Here is a 24,269-nt window from a genome sequence, read left to right as displayed (position 1 = left end):
GCTTAAAATATTGTACTCTCACTAGGTCATGTTGTACTTCAGAGGTTCAGTGGTGTCTCTCACAGCAATCACTTAGCTACTATGCTAGATTTTGTAGGATTTGCCATGGAACACATGATCTCTCTGTAATACCGTCTGGACTAATGCAGACTTATCACGAGAGATTTTTTAAAAACTTGCTGGTAAATCTCTTGAAGTCTCATAGCAACTCACCAGATCCTTTCCATTTCTGGGTCATACCTGAACACCATTCTTCTTTAGCCAATTATGTCTGAATACTGGATAGAGAGGGAAAAAGAGAAGGGTAACTTGATACAATTTAAGAGCCCGCAGTCTCCAAGTCAGACTAGCTCTAATGGTCTCTTTGGCACTAACAGCTGTGAACCAATGCAGAGATGTTACAGTTTTATTAAAAAACACCAACACCTTTCATTCTGTAGACCCAATTTGACATGTCTGGGGCCTAATTTTTCAGGCTGCTTAACTTCATATAGCACTTTATGTTCAGCGCTTGAACAGGAGCCTCTTCCCCTGTCCCTGCCTTCAAAATTACATACATCTGTAGCAATTGTGTACATAAGTATGGACCAGATCCTCATACTTATAACCCTTATGCTGAGCAGCACCTTGTACCCTATGGAAGCTACTCATTAAACAAACAATGCTGTTTAACATGGCAGAGGAAGATAGAATCTTTCCCTAAAGTAGCAAAATTTATTGCTAGCCTTTTAAGCTAGGTACAGACATTCAAAAAAGCATGAGGTGGAATTGATCTAAGTTAGGCGGTTTTCTGTAAGCGGTGTAGTTCAGATCAGTATTGAACAGAACACACGCTTGCCCTTTGGTGCCAGGGACGAAGTTTAGACTGGGTTCTGCCATTTTGAAACCAGTTTGCATGTGCTGAACTTTTGTTCCGTTACAGATCGAGACTGGTTTCTGATCACTTACACTGGTAAAAATGTAATGTCTGTACCTGGCCTTGATGGCTGCCTATATACGTGCTTGGGGGTGGGGAGTGTTTTAACTAAAGTGGTTTCTGGATTCAAGTCTGCTCTGATGCATTCCAATTAGAACGTGAATGAGCATACATGTAGGCAGCTTTTACAACAATTTAGCAGCTTCAAGCCAGGTACAGAATTTAGCTAGGTACTCGACCTAGCTTTGCTAGATGACCAAGAGTCCATGGACCCCAGTTTGAGACTCACCAGTTCAAAGTTATGGCAGATATTGTATGCAAGTTCCTTAGGGTAAGACCTGAGGAAACAGTCTGTCATAAAAAGCAGCAATGAAAGTCTTAGGCCTTACATTATACTCAGCTCTGTGGTATCACAAAGCAGCCAGATAAATATTATAAATTCTGATTACTCTTGGTGAAACAAAGCACTATCAGCCTGGCAGCATTACAACTCTTCCTACTGCTGAAGCCGTAAAATTTAAAATCAGAAGCATGCACCAAAGGTGTCACAAACACACAGAGATCAGAATGTCATCAATCCAGGATTAATATTTGCTATTTTATAGCTAAATAATAAAAACAGATGCAGGGAGGGGGAGCATAAACTCCTTTTAGGGAAAACTTAAATTATTTTGACCACAAGAATAGAAGTATGTATTCACTGCATGTCTCCCAGGACTGCCTTTTGAGTAATCCTTAAATTAACTGTATCTGTTGTCTATTGCTTCCTTCTGAATGCCAATCAACAGGAAAATCGATAGACCAAGACGCAAAGCCCAAACCACACTGTTCTAGGACTTCCTGTTCCGTTGCCGCAGATAGACAATTTTCTGTACTTATCATACACCATATCTTACTGAACGTACACTAGGGAAGGCATGTTTTTATAATATATTGAGATGTATTCATAATTGCAATGATGTGAAAGGAATCTGAAATGCAACACAGGTGAAAACTCAAATGTTTGAGCTTAGTTGACTTAGTGCAACTAAGTAAAAATGAGCAAAAGGAACAGGTTTTGCTTAAGTTCTATTGATGTGACAGCTGCATGATGAGTATTTTTCATATGAGCCAAAACCCTGAGGCAACTGTGTGTGGCAAGAGAGTTTAGCACACATTTTACTATTTTATGTCAACCAAAGAAGTCTCCAAATGCTACAACTGAGAAATAATAAACTTAATATCTCTAAAAGTATTTTAAAAATGCATGTTCCAAAGAAAAAACACTCTAAAGCCTTGAACTTCTCGAACCAGAAGAAGTTCTAATAAAAAAAGTGAGGTCTGGATAGAAGAATAGGAAGGGCAAATGGAGCCGCTCTGGCAACTGGAAGGTACAGCAGACCTAAAGCCATGCTTCCTGCAACCTGTTTGCATGGCAGTGTTCCCTGGCTCCCTACTGGTGCCCGGAAGCATGTTATCTGCAAGAGTGTAAAGCAGATTCCTTAATGGAAGATGAGACTTGGAGATGGGAGGAGCGAGTCCACTGAAGGACCCTAGGAAGGCTGACAGAACAGAAGTTAAGCCTACCATGCCAGTTGTCTTTGCTTTGGGAGGTAATCCTGACATCAAAACTCCAGTGCAGGCAGCCAGGACACCCCATTGTGCATTTGTTCTGCCTGCCCGTTCTGTTTCTGCAAATCCAGACGGCACCGAGTTGGAATTTACAAGAGCTCTATGCTCCAGAACTCACTCCCCTGCCAAAAAAACAGAGCCAACAGAGAGCAGGGCTCAGGAACATTTAAATTTGCATACTGCTCATGCTAGCAAACAAGTTTTGTCCTTGCTGACCTACTTAGCTGAAATTATACATAGGCCAGAGCCTCCCTTGTGCTTCTTCAGGAAAAAGTCTTATAGAGATTGATTATGGATTTTGCCTTTAACTTTGAAAATATCCACTTAGCAATATTAAAGGGCTGGAAGCTTATTATGAAATCATTTTATCACTAGTCATGGACATACTAACTGTGCAATTACACACACACACACACACACACACAAATCCTGAGGTGATGAGGTCAGTGTGTTAAGCCACATAAATGCTGGGAAAGCAAACCTTGAGATGGAAGTGGTTGCATCAATTACAGATCTTGTTCTATAAAGTGTTTGGGACAAAGCAAAGCATCAAAGGCTTTTCGTTTCCCAAAGTAGCATTTTGAAGAAGCTAAGAAACTGAAATAGGGTTTTATTGAAAAGACAATGGCAATTTGAAGCTTGCCTTTAGAGATGCTATTATGCAGCCCAACACTAACAAGGAGGTAACCTACCAACTAAGTAACCTTAAGGGCCAAATAACTCTTTCATAATTCACCAAAATAGTAAAAAGGCTGTTAATCAGGTGATCAACTCAGTGCATCTGACCACTCAAAACATGATGCTTAAATCTAACAAAACACCCTACCTCAAGGCTATAAAATCATATCTCTATGGCTAGCAATTAAAGCATTCATTGTATTGTTGTTACTATGCTCAGTCTACTCATACAGATCACCATCTGTTAATAAAATTAGACATGTTGGTTGACTTGTCTTCACAAGATTAGCGGTTTCCACATTGCTTTAAAAAGACTGCTCAAAGGAAAAACCACATTCTGTTTCAAACTCTCAGGAATGCATGTAGACATCTTGGCTAAGTACAAACAGTCAAGAGGCCTGAGGTGAAATCGATCCAATCTTCACAGGTTTCTTTAAGCTGTGTAGATTGGACCAATAACCAACTGAACTCACGTTCCCTTTCCAGTTAGGAAAGGCAGCCAGATGCCTGCACTGGCCCAGGCCAAGTGGTGGGGGGAGCTAGAGCATGCTTCCCAGCCTGCTGGCCATTGCTGAGGCCAGCTGAGTGTGAACCTTCCCTGATTGGCTGCCTAGCACCCCCAAGCCTGTGCTGTCCTCCAACATGGGGAGGGCTGTCCATGTGCCAGCCTTCACAGCTTGGCATCTGCCCACATGGGGCCAGCCCCACCCCAGAGGGGGTTTCTTCCATCCCAGGCCAGGGTCCCTTGAGTCCTTATCTGTGGGATCAGGTGGAGGATGGGATGCAGGTGGAATCCGCCTCTGGTCCCTCAGCAGGACAGACCAAGGCTCATGAGATCCCAGGCTGCAGGGAACCCCCTGAGGTATGGGGCTCCTACCACATGGGGGGGACATGGCACTGATCTGAGGGGCTCTTCCCCCCACCCCCACCTGTAGGGGTGGGGTCAATCTGTGGTCCGATCATGCAGGGATGAGGGAAAATTCCCTTCTGCTGCTGCTGCCAGGCAGACCAGGCCTCAACTCTGTGACAGCCCTGAGGCAGGGCCAGCCTGGTGCTTGGCTGGAGCAGCGGAGTTTGAGCCATGGTTCTAGTGGGCCACCCTGTGAAGAGGGGCTAGTGAGGAGCCACATATCATCCTGGGATGCCAGGGTAATCTGTTCTGGGAGGGGATCTAGGACAGAAGTTCAATAGACCACTCTAACCTAAAGTGATTCAATCTGATACTACATCCACCCAGGTCTATTTTAAACTGGGTTTGGCTATTTTGAAACCAGTCTATGTGCAGTGAACTTCTGTTCTGTTAAGCTAGGGGCAGAAGTTGCACATAAAGCAATTTAAATGATCAGAAACTGGTTAAACCTGGAACAGGTTTCAGTGCACATAAAGCAGTTTCAAAATGGCTGAAATGGTTTAAGATAAACCTGGCTGAATATAGTATCAGACTTAACTGATTTGGGTCAAACTGATGTATCAGACTTAACTGATTTGGGTCAAACTGATATATGAAAAAACTTGTGTCCCAGGCCCCTTGCTGGTTTAAGTTAAGTCACAGTCTCCCAGGATCCCAGCATGCTTTCCAGCCCTAGGCTTGGCTGGGCTCACTTAACCGCCAACCTCTCTCTGCTGGAGCAGATATGGGGGTGTGGCAGGGACTCCACACCCCCCCGCCCTGCCAGACAAACCCTGGCTAGGGTCTGGAGTCAGGGAAGAGGATTAACCCCACTTCCCTCCAAATGCAGAGCTGCTCTGCCCTGCTAAACTTACTGCTGGCTGCAATGGTGGACTACAAATCCCAGAGGCACCTGGAAGCAGGAAGAGGAAGTGATGAGCAACACTGCAGAGTCCCACTCCTATGATTCTGGACTGCAAATCCCAGAGACCTCAGGGGCAGCAGGAAGAGGAAGTGAACACACAGCCCATGTTGGCTATGTGCCTGTGCATCAAAGAGCTGTGCTGTAGCGCCTCCCAGCTTCTGGCCTGAGCTACTGCAGGCATGTGGCTGCATTTCCTGTATCAGAAGTAAATGTTTGTCCAGTTGTTTCTCAGTTTAATCTCTGCAGCTTAGACTAACCTGCAAAGGCTGAATCCACTCAACCTTAGGCTTTCTAACTATCTGTACTTAGCCTTACAGGTTTAGAATGGTTTCTGATCACTTATATAGCAGTTTATGTGTAATTTCTACCCCTGGCCCTAGTAACCGAGTGATGTATCTGTATCAGTAAGCTAACTTGCCTCTCCTGCTTTCCACATCTCCATGGCAGAGAAATGAGTATCCCTAGACAACTTTTTTTTTTTTAAATTGGGAATGAAATTGCAAATGGCTCTTCAAGTCACAGATACACAAGGGTCAAATCACCATATATACGGAACCACTACGATTTAATAAAATAAAGAGGGCTTTCTATGCCACAGCAGCAAAGACTACAAAATAAGACAGAAGCATTCCAGCATAGATCAACACATAACACTATTTCAAGCCTTGAGCCAGTTTCAACTGATTGAGCCTCATCAGAATCACCCAGGAGCATGTTAGATTTACACCAGTAAATGAGAGAATAACCACTCGCATCTATTTGTTCATCACTTCATTTGTTCTAATCTAATGTTCCCGAGCACTCAACTAGACAACCGCATTGGTTTAAACATTTTTCATACACTGTCTAAAGAAAGGAGGACTGGGAGAGGAGGGAAGTGTTGAAGTGATTGTGACATTCAACTAGTCACAGCTGTAGCCACAGCTGTCATTCTCCCCAGCCTTATCTCTTGTCCTCATCTGAGAAATCTCATCCACCTGACCCTTATTGTATTCCCTCTCTTAGTTTGTCAATAACCAGGGCTTTTAAAAGATGGCAGGAGCCCAGAAGTCTTTGTCAGTGTCCCTCACAGGCAGCTGATACTCACTTGCTGTGACCTGGCTTCTCTGCCCTCTGCTCTCTTCTTGGAAGGAAAGACATGCCAATGTAAAAATGAATCCCGGTTGGTCACTGTCTTTTTTGGTACAGTTGAAAGCTTGTGAATATGAATCCCATTTCATACGATGACTCTTTGGAGCAAAATGCCTGAACAGCACGCTTCAGGAAGGTATAGAGTTAGGGTACCCAAGAGGACCTGCTGAAAATAAGTTAAATTTTGCTCCATAGATCAAAGTGTCTGCTAGTTTCCCCTCTCCATTACAATACTCGTACATCCAGACTCCCCTATTTTGCCAACCAACGACAAATCGGCTTTGCCTCCATTCTCAAAGGTAATGTATAATAGCTAATGTAATGCTGTGAAAAAGGATTTCACTTGGCATTTTTACTGCAATACAGATGCAACTGAAAATCATTCACTGTTCATTGTTTTCTAAGTGTCAAGGTGTTTTGAATGGTTTGCAGTCAGTTGTACCCAACATTATGTTGATCGTGTAGCTTCAACCCAACTGCAGAGCCCTCATTTCACCTCCTATCACTTCGCCTTTATTGGCAATTAATTGTACTGAGCAGGTACTTGCTCATTAGGAAACAGTGAAGTAAACCTGTCATTAAGATGCCACTGAAACTATTATGCATGCAGCTGACAGCATCTGTGGCTGCAGTTTGGAGGAGAGTGGGGAGATTTAGCAGATTCAGGAGTAAATAAAATCAGAAAAAAGCAGTTACAGATAAGGTTATGACCAAAGCAGTAAAAACAAGAACATTTAAGGTTATGGTTGAATTTTTAAATCTTTCATTATTTGCTTTTGCATGGATCTGATATATGTGCACTGCCTGCACACTCCCTCTCTCTCTCTTGCCCCCCTCCGCCCTCTTCCCACAACAAGGAAAAGGCATAAGAGATGTGAAAGAGCATTGTGGTGAAATCAGAAGTTATATTTCACACACTACTAAATTTCTTACATGGATCACAGCTTTGTTATCCAATCCTGTTTCTCCTAATTTAGTATGCTGTCATTTTGGTATCTCATTGTCAAAACTGTTTTCCACACTTGAGTTTAGAAATTATTCCATAATGTATATTTTATGCGTCACGGTCAATTGCTTTATAACACTGCATGAGGACACTTGGGGGGGGGGGGAGGACATATTAACCCATTCTCATTTTCGGAAAGATAACCAACTAAACCCTTGCTCTTCTAGAGCTTGAAAAATATGACCTCTAGAGATTCAATGAATAGAAAGCAACTAGAAAGCCAAAATGAATCTTTAAAAATGTTCATGCACTAGGGGACCTGACTCATCATGAGATGAGCTTCTTTCCTTCCCCCGCAGGAAGAATAAATGCATTTAAATACTCTAGTAAAACTACACCAAAAAAGAATTTTAGATTGCTCTCCATTAAGCTAGCCATAGACAAGATACTTTATCAGACAGTCTCTGAAGTGGATTAGTGCAACCAGGCTTCTTACAGTACCTACAAAGTCTGCTCTTTATCCTATAAAGCGGTCTTCAGCCAGATAAAAACAATCCCTCATTCACTTCCAACAGGTCTCACCTAAGAATCTGGAACTCAATGAATTAAAACTTACAACTCTCTTTTGGGACAGAGGTAAATAGTACTAGACCTTAATGGTCCCCAGCAGGAAGACTTGCTCACTCACACGGGCAGAAAAGTTAAGTGGATTCTTAGCTTTAAGCACATGTTGAAGTCTTATGGACATCAATAAAACGGCAGCATTTTATTGTCAACCCTGCTGCATAGTACAGGTAGAACGAATGGCTCATCTGGAGACTGAACAGAGGAGCTCCAGGTCCTCTGCTCTCATGACCTCCCAGGGCATCAAGAAATCTTGTGCTACCAAGTGCCACGTGCACACCCCACTGCCCCTGCCACTGGTTTTTTGGGGGGTTAATTTAGGTGAATTCTGCCTATCTCTTTGATGCTTTCTGCACATGCCCAGATACGTTCCACAGCTGGCAAGGTGGGCGGAAGGTATACTTTATGCCCTCCCTGGGCCCCTTCTCTGTAACATCATTCCTCCACTATTATTCCAGCACTGAGCTTGAGGGATGTGTCTCTCACTTTTTTTTTTTCCAGAGCTGTATGTGTATCATCAGATTTTCTATATTCTTTCCCCCACAGAGTTTTAAAGATAGCAGGTTTAGCTAATTTACATAATGTTTCTATCTTCACCCATCATCCCTTTAACAGTCAGTTTATCAGGTAGTAACTTAATTTCTCCAAGAGGTTTTTGAGTGCAGCTGTTGATGCACGGCTGAAGACAGCTGTGTACAAACCCAAGCACAACCTGCCTTGAAATAACTCTCAGAAATGCCTCCTCTACAGGGAACTATTTCAAGTTACCAGATGCTTTGCAGACTAGCGCTTGTGAGACTTGTGCCTGCCCCAGTCACTGGTTAAGTAAACTCATCACTCTGCTTTCCTTCCACACTCCATCAATTCCCCCCTTGCCAAATGCCAGACAGGATCTTTAAAATAACTTTGTTCAGTGGCCACTGAACTCTATGGCTCATTCTCCCTTGCCTTCCTGTCTAGCCCAATCATTTTGCCTATCAAGACCATATCTTTTATCCTTTCCAGGATCACATTCAACTGGGGTCATCCAAACAACACCAGCTAGTATCTGGTAGGTACCAATAAGGGCAACCTGTTGGATTAAATAAAAAGGCTTCGCTGCAATGAGGGGCAAAAATCCCCAATGATTTCAAGGGGGACAGGGTGAAGACCCATTGCCTTTTACTGTAAAACAAGCCAAAACTTTAACAATACAAAAGTTAATATTATTCCTCCCTCTGCTACCCGAGTGAGTTTTATTGCTCTATGCTATTCTGTTTACGGAGGTATTCATGACTTTTAGTTTATTTTAAAATCCATTTGCCATCTCATCGCTTTTCGTTTCCCCTAACAATAATTTAAAGTCACCTGCAGTACTATGTTACAGGTTGCTTTCCCTTTATTTTAGCCACTCGATCAATGAAGTCTCCCTTGACATTCTCCAAGTGGTTTCTCTAAACTTTGAACATATTAACCTTGTTCTTGCTGTTTTACACAGTATACATACACAAGTTCAATATCTAAACAGACACCCATCCAGAGAGCAAAATTAACCAGCTTCGTCTTGCAACTTGTTTGTGTTTCCTAGCACAATACCGTGTCTACATTCTGTTTTAAGTAATTTTATCGGTCTGACCAATGTTTAAAACAAACGGAAAAAACGTAATGCTGCAGTAATTCTTCTAGATTTAGCATTCCATTCTCCTTTGTCCTGAAAAAGATTCCATTTTTCTCGTACGTCACCTAATCTAACTTGCATCCTAAAGAGCAGATGAATCCCCTTCGCCTTTAGCATTCCTTACAGACAAGAGAAGCAAAGAGCTGTGACCCAACATCACCAAAACCTACTGCTTCCTTCCAGAACTATTTGCCACATCTGCAGTTGAATCTCTGGGCTGGCTGACTGATGACTTTCCTACTGACTGGAAGACTATTACCTTCATATCCAGGGGCTGCCAATGATTGTATAAATCATTTGATTCCCACCCAATGCCTTCTGAATTCACTGCTTCACTAATTGCTCTGTTCTTCTTGCAGGTGTCCCAGTGTTATAGAGGTAAATCTAAGCCCTTCTCTAGGTCCTGGGTACCTGGCAAAGAGTGACTGCTTGTTTCATTACATACTCCCCACTTTTCCTTTATGGAAAATTCCTCAGGGTGCATCTTGCTTGGTAAACAGCATTAACCTTGGGGAGTTTTCACCCTCCGTCATCAACCATACTTCTCCTGCCATCAAGAAGAGTCATCTTACGGCACAGCCTTGTACAACATGTCTACACTGGACTCACAGCAGGTCATATTGTTATGCAACGGCTTTACGAAGAGGACCGCAGGCCTTTGGCAGATCTGTGGCTTGACTCTTATGATCCTGCCCACCTAAAATGGCAAGCAACTGCTTGTGCCTCTAGTGGCAGAAACTAAGCAGCCACTGAATCTTTCACCCAGCCACTGCCTCTTGGCCTTCATGTTCAGGCCTCAGGTGTGGATTCTTAGTCTGAGAAGCCTGCAGTCCAGCTAACCCGCTTCCCATCTTCCTAGTCACTTAAAAGTGCAAAAAGCTCCACCCTTGGGGGTAAATACTCCAGTTTACAGTTTGAGTTCTTGGGAACATGCCCTAGTTAAAGCAAGGAACACAAGGGCCTTGCAGGGTAATTTTTTAATGCAAAAAAAACCTTTAGTCTGGGAAAACGAAGATATGTGAAAAAACCCCACTAAATAACTGCACACAAAATCCCCATCTCCAACATCTATCCAGAGCTCTTAAGGTTTTTCCCCTTTGTAATCTTGCTTAAGGCAATGGGCCATTTGGAAATTAGAAGTCGTTCATTTCTACCATGCATTCTACCCCCAGGCTGGAGAGCTACACAGTCTAGGGGCACAGGAGGGCTGGCCCTTGACCTCCCATGCCGTTAGGGGGTCTACTCATTGACAGCCTGCCCTCTCCCCTTCCTGGGAAGGGGCAAGGCTGTCAAGTGGCACTGGCAGTTGCTGGAAAGCAGTAGCTGCTACTGACAGTACCAGAAGGCTTCTAGTCCCAGGAGAAATCTCCCTCCCAACTTGTTAATCAGCTCTTTATTGGCCGGGGGAGGCAGGCATTCTCCCAGGGATGGAAAGCCTCTCGCTTCTCTCCACAGGCAAACTGCCACAACTACAAGGTTGTCCAGGTTGTAATAGCCTTTCAGCTGTGGGATAATTGTCCCCCGACCTCCAGCACACCTCCTGGAGGAATTGATCCCAGGCTGGAGCTCTCTTCCCAAGGCAGGAACTTTCTGGGGACTCCGGGATGGTTCCCATCTCAGGAGAATGCCCCTCCTGCCCTCCAATCAGCTGACTAGTAAGACAGGACTGGTAACCCTATAGGGTTCCCTGGCAGCTTGCTCCCCAAGAAGGCCTTGAAGACAGAGGAGGAAGAGCAGAGGATGGTGGGATACTGGCTGTCTTCAACACCTGAGAAAAGCACACAGTCATTCAAGTTAATGCCAGAGGGAAGTAATTTACTTGGTTCAACAAGGCAGAACTTTCTTGGGGAAGAGTCATTTTTCTTCTGCAAGAAAGCCTTTGAACAGCTCCACTCCCTGTCTGTGCCAGGGGAAAAGCTGTTCCTCCAGCACAAATGTAATGCCTGTACGTGGCCAGTGACAGCATGAAGAACAGACCCTTCCAAAACATCAAGACACTGCTGTTGTTGGATCTTCTGATTAGCTCCAAAGCCCCCTGCAGGTGATCTGTTTGATAGTTACTATCCACCTCAAGCCCAGACTCAAAGTATAGAAACCCAAAACCTAGTTTGGTCAAAATAAATTACGTGCCCATGGCTTGCCAAGGCAAAAGTCACTCAGTGCAAATAATCAGTGCGTTTTTCACCCTCTGACAACACCGGCTGGAATTTAGCCCAAGACGGAGACAGAGAACATAGAGAGGTGGGGAGTCAGTGGTTAGGAACCCACATGCTGCCTGGCCCCCTCGGGCTGCAGGCTGGCCACCCCTAAACTCTGGAAGAGAAAAGAGTAAAGAGCAAGAGAAATAAAGAACAGGTTTTAACTGGAAATAGCTTTCAAGTATTGGACGTATCAGTAGCATTAGAATGATAGCCTGGAAACAACACTTGAGGAAAAAAGAAGAGAAGGCGCCGCCCTGGGATGAGGGAGTTTCACACAAGTGTTTCGATAACTGTTTTACACTCACAGAAAAGTCAGGTTTAATTTCTTTATTACAGATCGCTCTGTCAGTTTTGGAGAGCAAGATCCTCCACAGAGGAAAAAAAATTTCTTGAGTAGTCACAAAGAAGAGTGAAAGAATTGATGAAGAGATTGTGGGCAACAGATGTACCCACTTACAGAATTTTTTCCTGGTTTCTAGAGTCTGATATTTTTCTCTCTAAAATTAGCCACCCAAAAGCTAAGTTTCTCATTCATTTATTTTGTACAGTTTGAAAGGACCTGAATGTGGGAGAAAGAAATAAAAAGTTTGAGAGAGACTCAGGGTCAGTCAAGCAATTCAGTTCAAAGCCTCTGAGGATATGACTTTGGGTGGCAAAAAATAAGGTCAAATACAAATGCAGTAGGTCCTCATAGGTGGGTTTTTATATATATCAGACCTGGCTGACAAGTTCAAGTTAAACTTCCGGCTTGTGCTGGAGGAATTTGTAGAGTCATTGAGCCTAAATTAATCAGAAACTCCTGGAACTCAAGAGAGCTGTAGAGAACAAGAACTGATTTTTCTATATTGATCACAAACCACAAAGCAGAAAATAAATTGAGGGACTGACACTAGAGGTCAGCAAGTCTTTGCAAAGGGAAGGCATTACCAGAATCTCATCTTGATAAATTATGAGATGAACTTGCAACCTAATCGTAAAATGAACTAGACAGAACACGTAAAAATGAGAGTCACCGATTACTTCTCTGACAACCACCTGGCATTAAATTAGCAGACAGCTACCTTTAGGTATCAAATAAACCTTCACATTAAAAAACAAAACAAAACAAAAACAAACTTTTGACTTATGAAATTAAAGTTTTTCTTTTGAAAACTTTTTAAAAATTTTTCTTAAGGGCAATTAACACAGTGCTGAAAGCTTACCTACTAAACCTTGTTTAAAAAAACTAAAAAAACAAAAAACCAAAAACAAAAGTCCATAGTGCTGGACTGAAATTGAGCAATCTTCCAAGGGACTGCCATGTGGGCACCCCAAGTCTCCAAGTGCCCCATTCTACTTAAACCTATACACAGCAACACAATAGTGGGTGCAGAAAAAGAGTGACAAATTTTGTCTGATCTGGCTGCTGAAAACACTATACAGCCATGACCAAACACAAGTGCACAACTGCAAAGTGCTTTAAAAGGGCCCAATCCCACAGCAATCCGAACCCTCATCAGATGAAGATGCTCCAAAATGGAGTGCCTTCATTAACATCTGTCTGTGCATGCTGGGAGCAGGGCTGGGCTGACACAGCTCAGCCCCATCCCTGGTGCTGTCTTCAGAATGAGGCAGGGGGGAGGGGTGGGGAAGGGCGTGGATGGAGTTTGGTTTGGGGGTTTTTCAGCCAGTGTTGGAGCATGGGAAAACCCCAGACCAAACTCCCTCCAGTCTCTTCCTCCCTTCCCTTCTTAAGACAGCACTGGAGGTAGAAAGAAGGAGGGGCAGGGCTAGGGGAGAGTGGCTGCAGACACCCAACTGGTCCAAATTGCAGCTGAATCCCTTAACCCTTAGGACCCAACACTGAATATCTGTTGCATCTGGGGGACTGCTGTAACTCACTGCACTTCCTGAAAGCACTAAGAGTTACAGCAGGGAGCTGCACTTTTGTCTGTGCCACATTGTCAGTTCTTGAAATAACAAACAGGATTTTGTTGCATGGGCATCCATGAGTAGAAAAACAATACCTTCGGCTTCTAAGAGAGAGATTCCAGAAGACAGCCACCACGTATTAGTATATAAGAATAGATCAGGTATATTTACCACTTGAGTAAATTAATACAGATTTGCAATAAGTAAGCATTTCATATCGGTACAAAGATAACCTAGTCCTTTGAAGTCACAGTTTCCACAGAGAGCAGAAAAAAAAGGAAGCCAGAAGTGCTAAGCAGTGCCTGAAAAAAAACAATTAAATCAAGGCAGCTTCATGGCTTTCTTAAAAAATAAAGCTTTATAGTTCTGAATTGCTAAGAGATCCTAGATTTCTGACCTCAATTCTAGCTATCACTCCCTTAACCGTGTGTGATCCAAGTTCGATACCTAGAAGATGATAAACAATTCGTCTTTCTTGGGTAAGGCAGTGCATAAAAGGCTTACTTCACAACTGGGATTGTTCCACCTCCACCTTAATGCATGGAAAATTATTTGTACAATATCTATTCTTCCATTTCTCCTTCCATCCACAGCCCAGATACTTTGAAGACAATGCAGTCTCCACTCCTTTCCCCAGTCTGTCATCCTACAACTTAGTAGATCTCAATACTAGGACTTTTACCCTGTTATTCAAGCTACTTTTCTTTTGCAGATTTCTTCATTTTGTTACACTACTATATTAGTTATAGCTCTTTTCTCAACTCCAAAAAAATCCTTCTTCTTCTTTCCAAATCGGTTCTCTTCCCCACGCCATTGTTACTTCTCACTTCGCCAAATTATATATGCTGCCCAGACCCTTAAGTAGTAGTGACTCCAAGGCTCTTTTAATATTTTTCCATAAGTCAATCCCTCTTCCTTTTAGTTTTTGATTTCCTCTAATCTTCTTCCCCCCCCACTCCCACTGAAAACTATGGTAGGTAAGCAATTTCTCCCTGTGCACATCCAGGAAGATTACACTCAGATTAGTTCCAGTGAATAGACATGATGCAAGATCAGGAGATGGAGGTTCATCATGTTTTTTTTTGGGGGGGGGGGGTTTCCCAGAAGAGGATTCAATCTCTTGACAAGAAATAGTTAATGAATATTTTTAACTCCATTCGACATCCATCTGCAAACAAGCAAATCTGGAGATAAAGGAACACTAAACAGCCAACACTACTCACTGCTGAAGGAAAGACAACATAATTGTACTGCTGAGAAGCTGAAGCACCAGGACTAAATAAGAATTAACCTGTTACAATCTAAACAGTCGGATGAAAGCTACCACTGATGTTCACAGCAATATAATGACTACTCAAAAAAAGGGGAAGGAAGGGGAAAAGTGACAGGAAGGAATGGCGGTGGTTCTGATTCCTTGGGGGTCTCATTAGATCTTTACTCCTCAAGTTCAGGCAGTGTCACGTATTAGCAACCAGTCCTTGTGGGGAGCAGTTGTGGGGCAGCCTGTGGCTTACTTAGTCTGCCTATCCCAGCAGGGATCTTTGCAGATGCCAGGTTATCTTGATGAAACTGAACAGCAAACATAAGAATTGGGAGGTGGGAAATCTGAGAGCCTTCAAAAACAGAAAAGGACAGAATAGGAGTTAAATTGTCTCCAGTGTGTTACAGACAGATCGTCAGAAGCTTCTTTGCAGAACTTGCTATTTATACAACCTCAAAAACCCACTCCAAAACCAACCAGTAAATAAATAAATTTTACTAGAAGTTGTCCCATTGCTTTTTTTGCTGGGTGCTTAATGCTTGCTCCAATGCCTCTGCATTATGTTGACTCATCTTTGCCTTGTTGGTCTTTTCACTTGTTGCACATTGCTCTGACTTTACATTGTCAGCTCTTGGAGATGTGAACTGTTGGTTAGCTGTACAGTATCTAGTACAATGAAACTCTAGTCCTTCTTTGGTCCATCAGTCACTCCCACAACTGAAAGGAGTAAAAGTTTTTAATTAGCAATAGTCGCGCCTTGGATTAACCTCACTGGCTATGATACATACTAACGCAACATGCGCATCCATTATTATCATGATCTCCCTGTATTTAGCGTCATGGGTGCACATCTAACTCTTTCTTGGATTTCTTCAGGGATGCCCACAAACATGAAGACTTTGCATTTTTCCTGTCTAGAGTGGAACCCTGCAATTCTCCAGCTCCAAGAGCGTGTACTAGACAACAAGTACCCTGTATTCCCCGGCAGGGCCCACTGGACTTAGTAACTACAGTTTTTTGCTGTGGGCACGGTACAACCAGCTGAGAATGAAGGCTGGCTTTGAGGCACTTCACACACATACAAGAAATGTTGGTTTTTTTCCCCTCCAGCAGTAGAAGCAAAGCTTAATAAGCTCTCTCAGCAAATAAAGTGTGAGACCTATCCTACCTGAAGTTTCAAATCTCTGGAGGAGTAGATGTCAGTCTATAATGCCACCAATCTCTTTCCCCAACCCCCAATGTTGAGGGTCTCTTTAAATCTAGCTAAAGGTCTGTCTTCCAGCCCACATGCTGGAGACAGGCTACCTAAAACCAGTTTGGTGAGCTCATCTAATGGCTGAGCCAGAGCACACTTTGTTTAAATATCTATGGAAAATAATGCATCCGATTCTACCTGCCCTCCTCTTCCCTGGGTGCTATGGAATCAACATGCTTACAGTAGACACGGAGACCACATGACAGTCATAAACCAACAACCCCAACTCTATCTCACATAGAGGATAACTTCTGACCACAAGCAAATGATAAGTTTCACAACACTGGTTGCCCTCCAGCAGTTGAAAGCTAAGTTATGGTTGCCTTTGTGCCAGTCAGTTGGTAAAATTAACTATAGCTGGGTTAGTACTGGAAGTAATATTAAATTCAATTAATACCATCCAAGTAATAACCCAGTTTGTGAGAGGCTTTTTATTCTTTTTGAATCAGTATTCAGAGCACAAATTTTGCAGAAATTGAAAGTCTGCAATGTTGACAAGAGAAAGCTTTGCATAAAAATTTGTATAAAAGGTTCACTATGAATGATTTCACATCACTACCTCGAAATTCTTTGATCTTCTTCCTCCCAACTAGGCTGCAGAAACCACGGTTTTTAACAAATGACCAACTGTGTGACGTGAACAACAAGGAGTATTATCCAGACATAATTAAAGTAAATGACTTCTGAAGAATATCTGAACATGTTCAGAGAAGAGTATCCCAGATAGTTAGAATAAAGGAACAAATGTATGTGCATATCAAACTATCAGAAATATTTTGAAAAGGACACGCATACCTCAAATAAGGTATTTGCTTGGACTACCACAGTTCATTTAGCTTAAACAAAGAAAGGACAGCATTTCTCCTTGAGCTCAATACAAGAAAATTGGGAACCCAGGTTTTGGGAAGCATCAGAAGTACAGTACATGAAGTGTTGGGTTGTTTTTGTTATTCCCAGCAAAAAATCCACCTTAGTTATTTCCTTATAGCCAACTACTAAGTCTTAGAAACAGATCTGTTGCAAGGCTTAACTATATAAAAGACTTCCTGTGCTATGGCCAGAATATAGCTCATATTCATTTTTTCAAGCAGAAACAGTGTCTTTATTATGTAAATATAAAAATACACAGTTGATTCATCAGAGTAGAAAAAAGGATTTTCTGCAATTCAAGAGAGTAATGCCCTCCTCTCCCCACTCCCCCCCCCCAAAAAAAATTAGAAAATCTAAACTCCCCTGTCATACTTAGTCAAGACAGCTCTGTGAGAACACAGTTCAATCAGCTGTCTTTCACGTGCGCCATTATCCCAATTACAAAAAAAAAAATCTAGCCATAGTCTAAATAGCCTAAATCTAGCTATAGTCAAATTAACAGCAGAAACCACACAGAACCAAATTACAGTATTTCCAGTCTCAAAAATCATGAGGTAGAGCCCCTCTTCTCTCCCTTTCCCATCTCACTAAGGCTAAGGACAGAAATTATACATAAGCCAGTAGAAGTGATTGGAAACCAGTTCAAATCTGTAACACAAGAGAAGTTCAGTGCACATAAACTGCTTTCAAAATGGCCAAAATTGGTTTAAGATAAACCTGAATGGATGCAGTATGAGACTTAACTGATGTATGTTAAATCAGTTTATTGAACTTCTGTCCCAGATCCCCTCCAAATTCAAGTTAATTCACAGTCCCCCAGCACCCAGGATGCTTTGCACCTCCCCTGCAATTCCCTGCCTCATAGGTGGGGGGGCTAGCAGTGGCCCAAGTCATCTGCTCCAGCTGAGCAGCAAGGCATGCTCTAGCATCCCTGGCTTCTGGCCTGGACATTTCCAGAATCAAAAGTGAATGTCTGTTCACTTGCTTATTGGGTCAATGTACGTAGCTTAGATTAACCTGCAAAGATTGAATCGATTCAGCCTTGGGATTTTTGACCGTCTGTACTCAGCCTCTAGAACCCAACACAAAAATAACAGCCTCTCTTCAGGGTATTGGACAAATATATTAAGTAACAATCCCATACATGGGCCAGCTAGCCACTATCAAACAGGAACAAATTTCAGTCTCTATAGAATTTAGCAGGAGTTTAGCTGGTAAAAGGCAACAAGTGAAAGGCTCGTTAAACAGTGCCAAGAGACACCTAGTCCCTAATAAATGCTAATATTGCAAGCTTTCAACAAGTCCCTCCCTCCTTCTCAAGAAAGAAAGTAAAGCTTGTTAAATTGAGTGCTGACCTTTCTGGAGTTCATACAGGCAGAAGCTTCCAATGGGCACACAGGCAAAATATCTCCAGTTTGTACCAGAACAGCACTACTAATTAAATACAAACACTCAAATCATTCAACAAAAGTGCAATTAATCCAGGTGGCTTCATTTAACCTGCAGAGACACAAGTTTCTCCTCATGGGGTCATCAGCAGAGTTTGGACCACCAACCAATCTTCTTAGCACCAAAGAGTTCCCCTCTTGCAGCCACCAGGCTAGCCAGGAAGGGAGAACAGCATTACCTTTTGGTAGGGTTCAGCAACATTTCAGCAACTGCTGGCTGAAATAATGCAGCTTGATCCGAAGGCAGGACACTTGCAATGAAGCCACCTCTTCCCACTGGTGCCAAATTGCTACTGATTTTCAGCCTTTCCGGGCATGGTACAATTGCTGGATCGGAAGTGAACGAAACTTATGTTCATCCTTCGGTGGGGGAGAGCACGCAGAAGCCAGCACTGGCCAATGCCAGAAGGCAGAGGGCACTCCCACATGCCTGCCAGTGTGCTACAGATTGCTGAAGGCAGCTGAATGGCTGTGCCATCCCTGACTAGCTGCCAGGCACATGCCTCCCACCATTGCCTGCTCATCTTTCAGGGAAGGATCAACTGCAGGCAGCCAGCAGAGGGAGGCTTTGTCCAGGGTGCGGGGGTCCACCCCAGGCAGGAAGGACACAGATGGGGAAGCAGTGGGGCTTGCATGCTGCTGGGGAAAGGTAAAACAAGAGATGGACCTTGTGTTTCCAGCCAGGGTCGATGGGGACAGACCTTGCCTCCCCTGCCCCAGTTCTGCCCAAGCCTGAGCACTGTGCACTGGTTCCCCCCCACCAGAGCCAGTGCTGAGTTTGGGGCTGAAGCTGCTTCCCATGCGTGGCAGCCTCCCTCCCACCAGGGACCAGAGTCCCACAGCTGCATGGGAAGCAGTTTCTGCTGCTGCCACTGCCTCCCCACAGCAGCTCACAAGTCCTGCTCCCTGCCCTCATGTTCCCTGCCTCTGTCCTGTGGCTGACAACTAGAGAGCTCGGGAGTGGGTCTGGCTAGGTGCTTGGCTTGAGCAACCAAGGCACAGCTCCCTTCAAGAGGGGGTTAGTGGAGAGCCAGGAATAGCCCCTGGGATGCTAGTGGACAGGGACCTACCTTGATTTGTGGGAGGACCTGATATTGTTCAGTTCACCAGTCTAACCTATACTAAGCAAGTCTGATGCTACATCGATTCAGGTTTATCTTAGACTGCTTTAAAAATGGTGGATCCCAGTCTATGTGCCTCAAACTACTGTTCCTTTATAGGTATAGACTGGCTTCCAACCACCTCAACTGGAAAAAGTATAATGTCTGGATCTGGTCACAATGGCTTGCTCACCTACTTATGATATACATTTCTGACAGAGTGAGTTTCTAAAGTGCCAGCCTCCCCTGCCTTCTGCCAGACTCCCTATTGCTGATATAGCAGGGGTTATCAACCAGGGGTACATGGGAAGGCCCTAGGGGGTACATGTGGGAGGGCAGAGACTGAGTTCCACCACCCTGCGCCACTGCCTCCCAGGAGCCAGGTCAAGGGCAGCAGTGCCCCTCTGTGGGCTGCACAGGCACTGCCCAGCCAGTTGGATGCAGCGGGGGAGCTTGCATTCAGCAGCAGCTGCTGCCATCATCCACCATCCCATGCTCATTCAGCCACGTGCTACCCCCTTTCTCCCCACCCCGCTCTGCATCCAGTCGTGCCACCCCTCCCCCCCAACACACACGTTCCCCATCTGGCCACTGGGAGTAAACTTGTTAGAAAAGGTTGAAAACCCCTGTGATATAGGAATGAAACACTGGGCGTCAGGATTCCTATTTTCTTCAAGAGCAGAGTAGTCTACACATAAGTGCATGAATCAGGATGCTTTTTCTTATTTGAAAAAAATAAAAATAAAAATCATGACTCTACTATACTGGACACCGGGGTTTTGGTCCCAGATTTTTCCCTTGCTAACCTTGTGCAAATTGGCAGTTACCTTATCAGTGAAATGGATGAATAAGAAGCTTATTTTGATACAGGAACGAGGGCCTGGCTAATAAAAAGGGTTGTGAAGGACCCTGGCATCAGTGAAGTTGAAATACTACAGGGCACAATTCAGAGCAGCCTTCAGGGCCTGAGGCTGACCTGGATCAAGCATCAAAGAAGTGGCCCAAGACATCTCTACTCATGTCTTCTATACCAGGCCTATAACCTCACAAAGTGGATAGGATCACCTAGGCCTCACGTGTTACATTAATCCAGCATATTTTTTTATCCTGGAAGCTTATTTATTTGCTAAAGCATCAAGAACAGACCTCTGGCCACACTGTTGTATCAATACTTGATGTGCATTTACATGGAAAAAAGTAATAGTGCGTGTATGTAAAGAACAGAAAGAGGTTATGTACCTCCACCAAGGCCTCAGCACTGTAAATAGCTCCACATGGAAGCAAGAAGCTCACACAAAACTCAGAGTAGGATTAAGGCCCAAGACTTTCAAAATGAGCATGAATTGTTGAAATGGTGCTTTTAAAAGGACATATTCATTTAAGGCACATTATTGTACACAAAGGGGTTTTCCAGGCTCCTACCTCCCCAATAAAACTTCATGTTTCTGCCTCCCAAGCCAGTACAGAGCTAATGAACTGACTGATAGAATCACATTCCTGTGGGATTTGGTCTATCCATAACTACAGTCCAAAAGTCTTTCCTCCTAATCATCTACTTTGTCAAGTAGTGCAGTAACCTCCAGCTGGATGTTATGCCCTTCAGTTGTAGATGTGGTATGATTGTTCTCCAGATCAATAATCCTTTGCTGTGTTTTTCCCTACTTGATGCTGTATTTTATCTAACGTAGTGTCCATACCAGAAATCTCAGAATCCACGTCTTTAATTTGCTTGGCAAGACACTTGCTAGCATGTTTTGTTCCCAGCAGGACTTCACTGATTCCTACCACAATGGCACTAACAACATTAAGCGTCATCCAAACACTCCAACTTTGGCAGGTGAGCAAAGTAAAGGTCTTTAAGATTCTACAGTAGGATTCAGAAGCTTCCCAAGCTGTTCCTAAAAACTGAGGGTTGGCAGACTAACATTGATATTGGAAAAGTAAGATTCTCACACTGGTAAGTCAGCAACACTGAATAGTGACACTTGAGAACTGCAATTACTAGATCAATTAAAAGCCTCTCTTTCAAAAGATATACTCAGACCCACTACAGTTATTTCTGAAGGCTGAATTCCAATACAAACTTTATAGCAGTAAAAGAATTAGATGTATAGACATAGCCCTCCACATCTTGTAGTCAGCACATCCTTGTCTAAACAGCATCTTAACTCTGGCCTCATAAGACTTGTATAACCAAATACCACATTCTCTCATGTGACTCATGCCAATATGCTCATTTCATAACATGCACACAATAAGCCAGTATCTGTGCGAGTTACAGAGCAAGTGATGAACTAAAAATCATCATGCACCTTTGACACTATCACCTGTACTTTGTCCACTAATCCCAATATTCTAAACCACAGATCAGTTTCAAAGAGCTTTATTTTTTTCCAATCAATCTGCCACAAAAAAAAAAAAAAAAAATATTGCCTCTGTTATTTCTAGTCCCTATTTCAATCACTCACATGCCTCAGGCTTTCCCCATGCAACTTAACAATTTTAGACAACCTTTTGATAATGCAAAAGGGGTATCACCTTTGAGTGGGTGCCCCAAGATGCAAACCATCAGAGGTCAGGAATTCTTTCATCTCAGAGAATGAGATGCAATGAATTATTCCAGAAACAAATCTAAGACGCAGGAAATGTCCTAAATAAAATCAAGGTTATTAGAAAAGAATTGGAAGATCAAAAATGAAGTACGATAAGTTATACCGTATGAGCCTCATCCTGGAAAGCTCGAGTTGCTGAAGATAATAGAAATTAAAATGAGTTAATATTATGCCTGTATTTTTGGCAGTCTCTCTTGGGCTGCCTGAGTCTATGCTGATCTTTAGCGCAGCAGGTCTGAGACACAGCCCACAGTTTCAGTGAGCTTTTCATCTATAAAGGCACTATGGATATCTATCAATTACCTACTTCAGGTTACTTGGATATCATCTTGACTGTGCCCATACAAGCATCCTATGCATCAACATTTACACAATGAGGTTTGCTCCTCTGTTCAGTTGCAGAAAACAGAGTTTAAGTCAGGGGTGGGCAAAATATGGCCCAGGGGCTGGATCCAGCCCACCAGGAAATTCTATCCAGCCTGTGAGGCCCCTAAAAAATTTAGAAAACGACTATGTATTTACTCCTGGCTGCCTGTCAAGGATGACAGGAACCAGGGGTAGTAGGACCCAGGAGAAAGCAGTGGCAGGACCCAGCAGCAAGCCCTGCCCAGCCCCACCCCACCCTACCTCCCCAACCAGAAGACCTGCCTAGCAGAGGCTTCTGGCTTGGGACTGTGGGGATGTTCCTGCTTCCCTGCACTGGAGAGGGAAATGCAGCCCTCAGCAGCTTGCCAAAACTCGGTAAGTGGCCCTCTACCCGAAATAACTGCCTGGCCCTGGTCTAAGTAATGTTTCTTGGCTTCCCTGAGCAGAGAAGCTTGGGGTCCCATGTCCCATACGCCAGCATTTCACAAGTTATTTTTATTTCACATAGGTATCAACACACAATACAGATCTGCTTCTGCATACATAATTTCCCTTTGATATTCTGTGGCTAGAATGAAGTTCATTTGTATATCTTTTCTTGTCCCAGCCTGAATTAACATCCCACTTCCCTCAGGGTAACTGTCTTCCCCTGGCTGAAGATTGCTTAGCATGCTGATTAGGTTTTTTACGGACCTGGCTCAGAGGGTTACCTAAAGCAATTTGTAGTTCTCTATTCAGAATAACTTTTAAAAGGACTACATACTCAATCAACTCCATAACACTCAATAATAGGCTGTAGTTCAAAAAGCATTTCTAAGAGTATATCCCAGTCCTTCTCATGCATCTCCCTGCAAAAAATGGAATTCATCCTAATATTACAGTCACTTACCATACTGAACAAGCAATAGACACCATGGACTTATGACAGGTTTAAAATTCCAATAATTGGAAGTGATGTAGGCTAGAAATGAAAGGTTTATGGCATCAGGAAGCAAAGAATTATCATTTTCCAATAGGATCCAAGTTCTTGAAATAATTATTCTAAGGTAACAGATTTTGTAGTCACTTCATCACATATGGAAAAGCTGTTTTATTAAAGGTTCTGTGAAGGCAGCTCTTTTTTTCCTTTCTCTCTAAAGCTCCCATAAAGAGATTTTTTTCAACCACACTCGTTACTGCTACAAGACACTGTTGTGAAAAAGACTATGCAAACCCACTGATTTACAGCAGCTGAAGAGCTGAACCTAGATATCTAGCATTACAAGAGGAAAGATATGAAAAATTATATAAAAAATGCAAAGATTAGTGGCATCATCACATAAGCTCTTAAAATATCTCCATTGGGCTAGACCTACACCTGCCATAAACTCAAGCAATTCCCCTTAAAAAAGAAAGCCATACTGATTTATAACAGCCGAGGATTTATAACAGCCATCCATTCAGCATGAGAGATTTAAAAGAATCCATCCAAATATGCTGCATTCTATGTAATTACAGAAAATTGCTTTAAAAACTCAATATTAAAATTATAAAGGAACCCAAGTTGAAAGTAGGGATTGCAACGTATATTGTAGCAATTCATAAAGATTTTGCATTTTATGGTCTGTCGCTCTGTACTTGCAACATTATTAAGCAATCAGCACATTCTTTGGCTGAAAAGATTTGATTAATTTCAGGCTTATTAGGTTAAATGTTTAAAAAATATATAGCAACATTTTATTTAATAACCTAATAATGAAAAGGAATGGCTCGTGTATATTAAACACACGCTTATACTTGCGGAAAGATTTCCCCCCCACTCCCTCTGAATCCCCCCCAATTCAATAATACTAATGTTGAAATAACCATGGGGAAAATGACATTACTAT

At 43.0% G+C, this 24,269-nt stretch overlaps 1 protein-coding gene across 2 annotated transcripts in view; it reads right to left on the bottom strand.

Moving 5' to 3' along the window:
- Positions 1-24,269, bottom strand: part of CNTN3 (contactin 3) — a 227,926-nt gene that overhangs the window by 170,588 nt on the left and 33,069 nt on the right. The window lies entirely within an intron of this gene.

The sequence above is a fragment of the Crocodylus siamensis genome, chromosome 11 (genome assembly GCF_052110815.1).
Source record: "Crocodylus siamensis isolate JL-2025a chromosome 11, ASM5211081v1, whole genome shotgun sequence".
NCBI lineage: Eukaryota > Metazoa > Chordata > Crocodylia > Crocodylidae > Crocodylus > Crocodylus siamensis.
The sequence above is the reverse complement of the archived record's forward strand: the minus strand, read 5'-3'. Positions and strand labels throughout refer to the sequence as shown.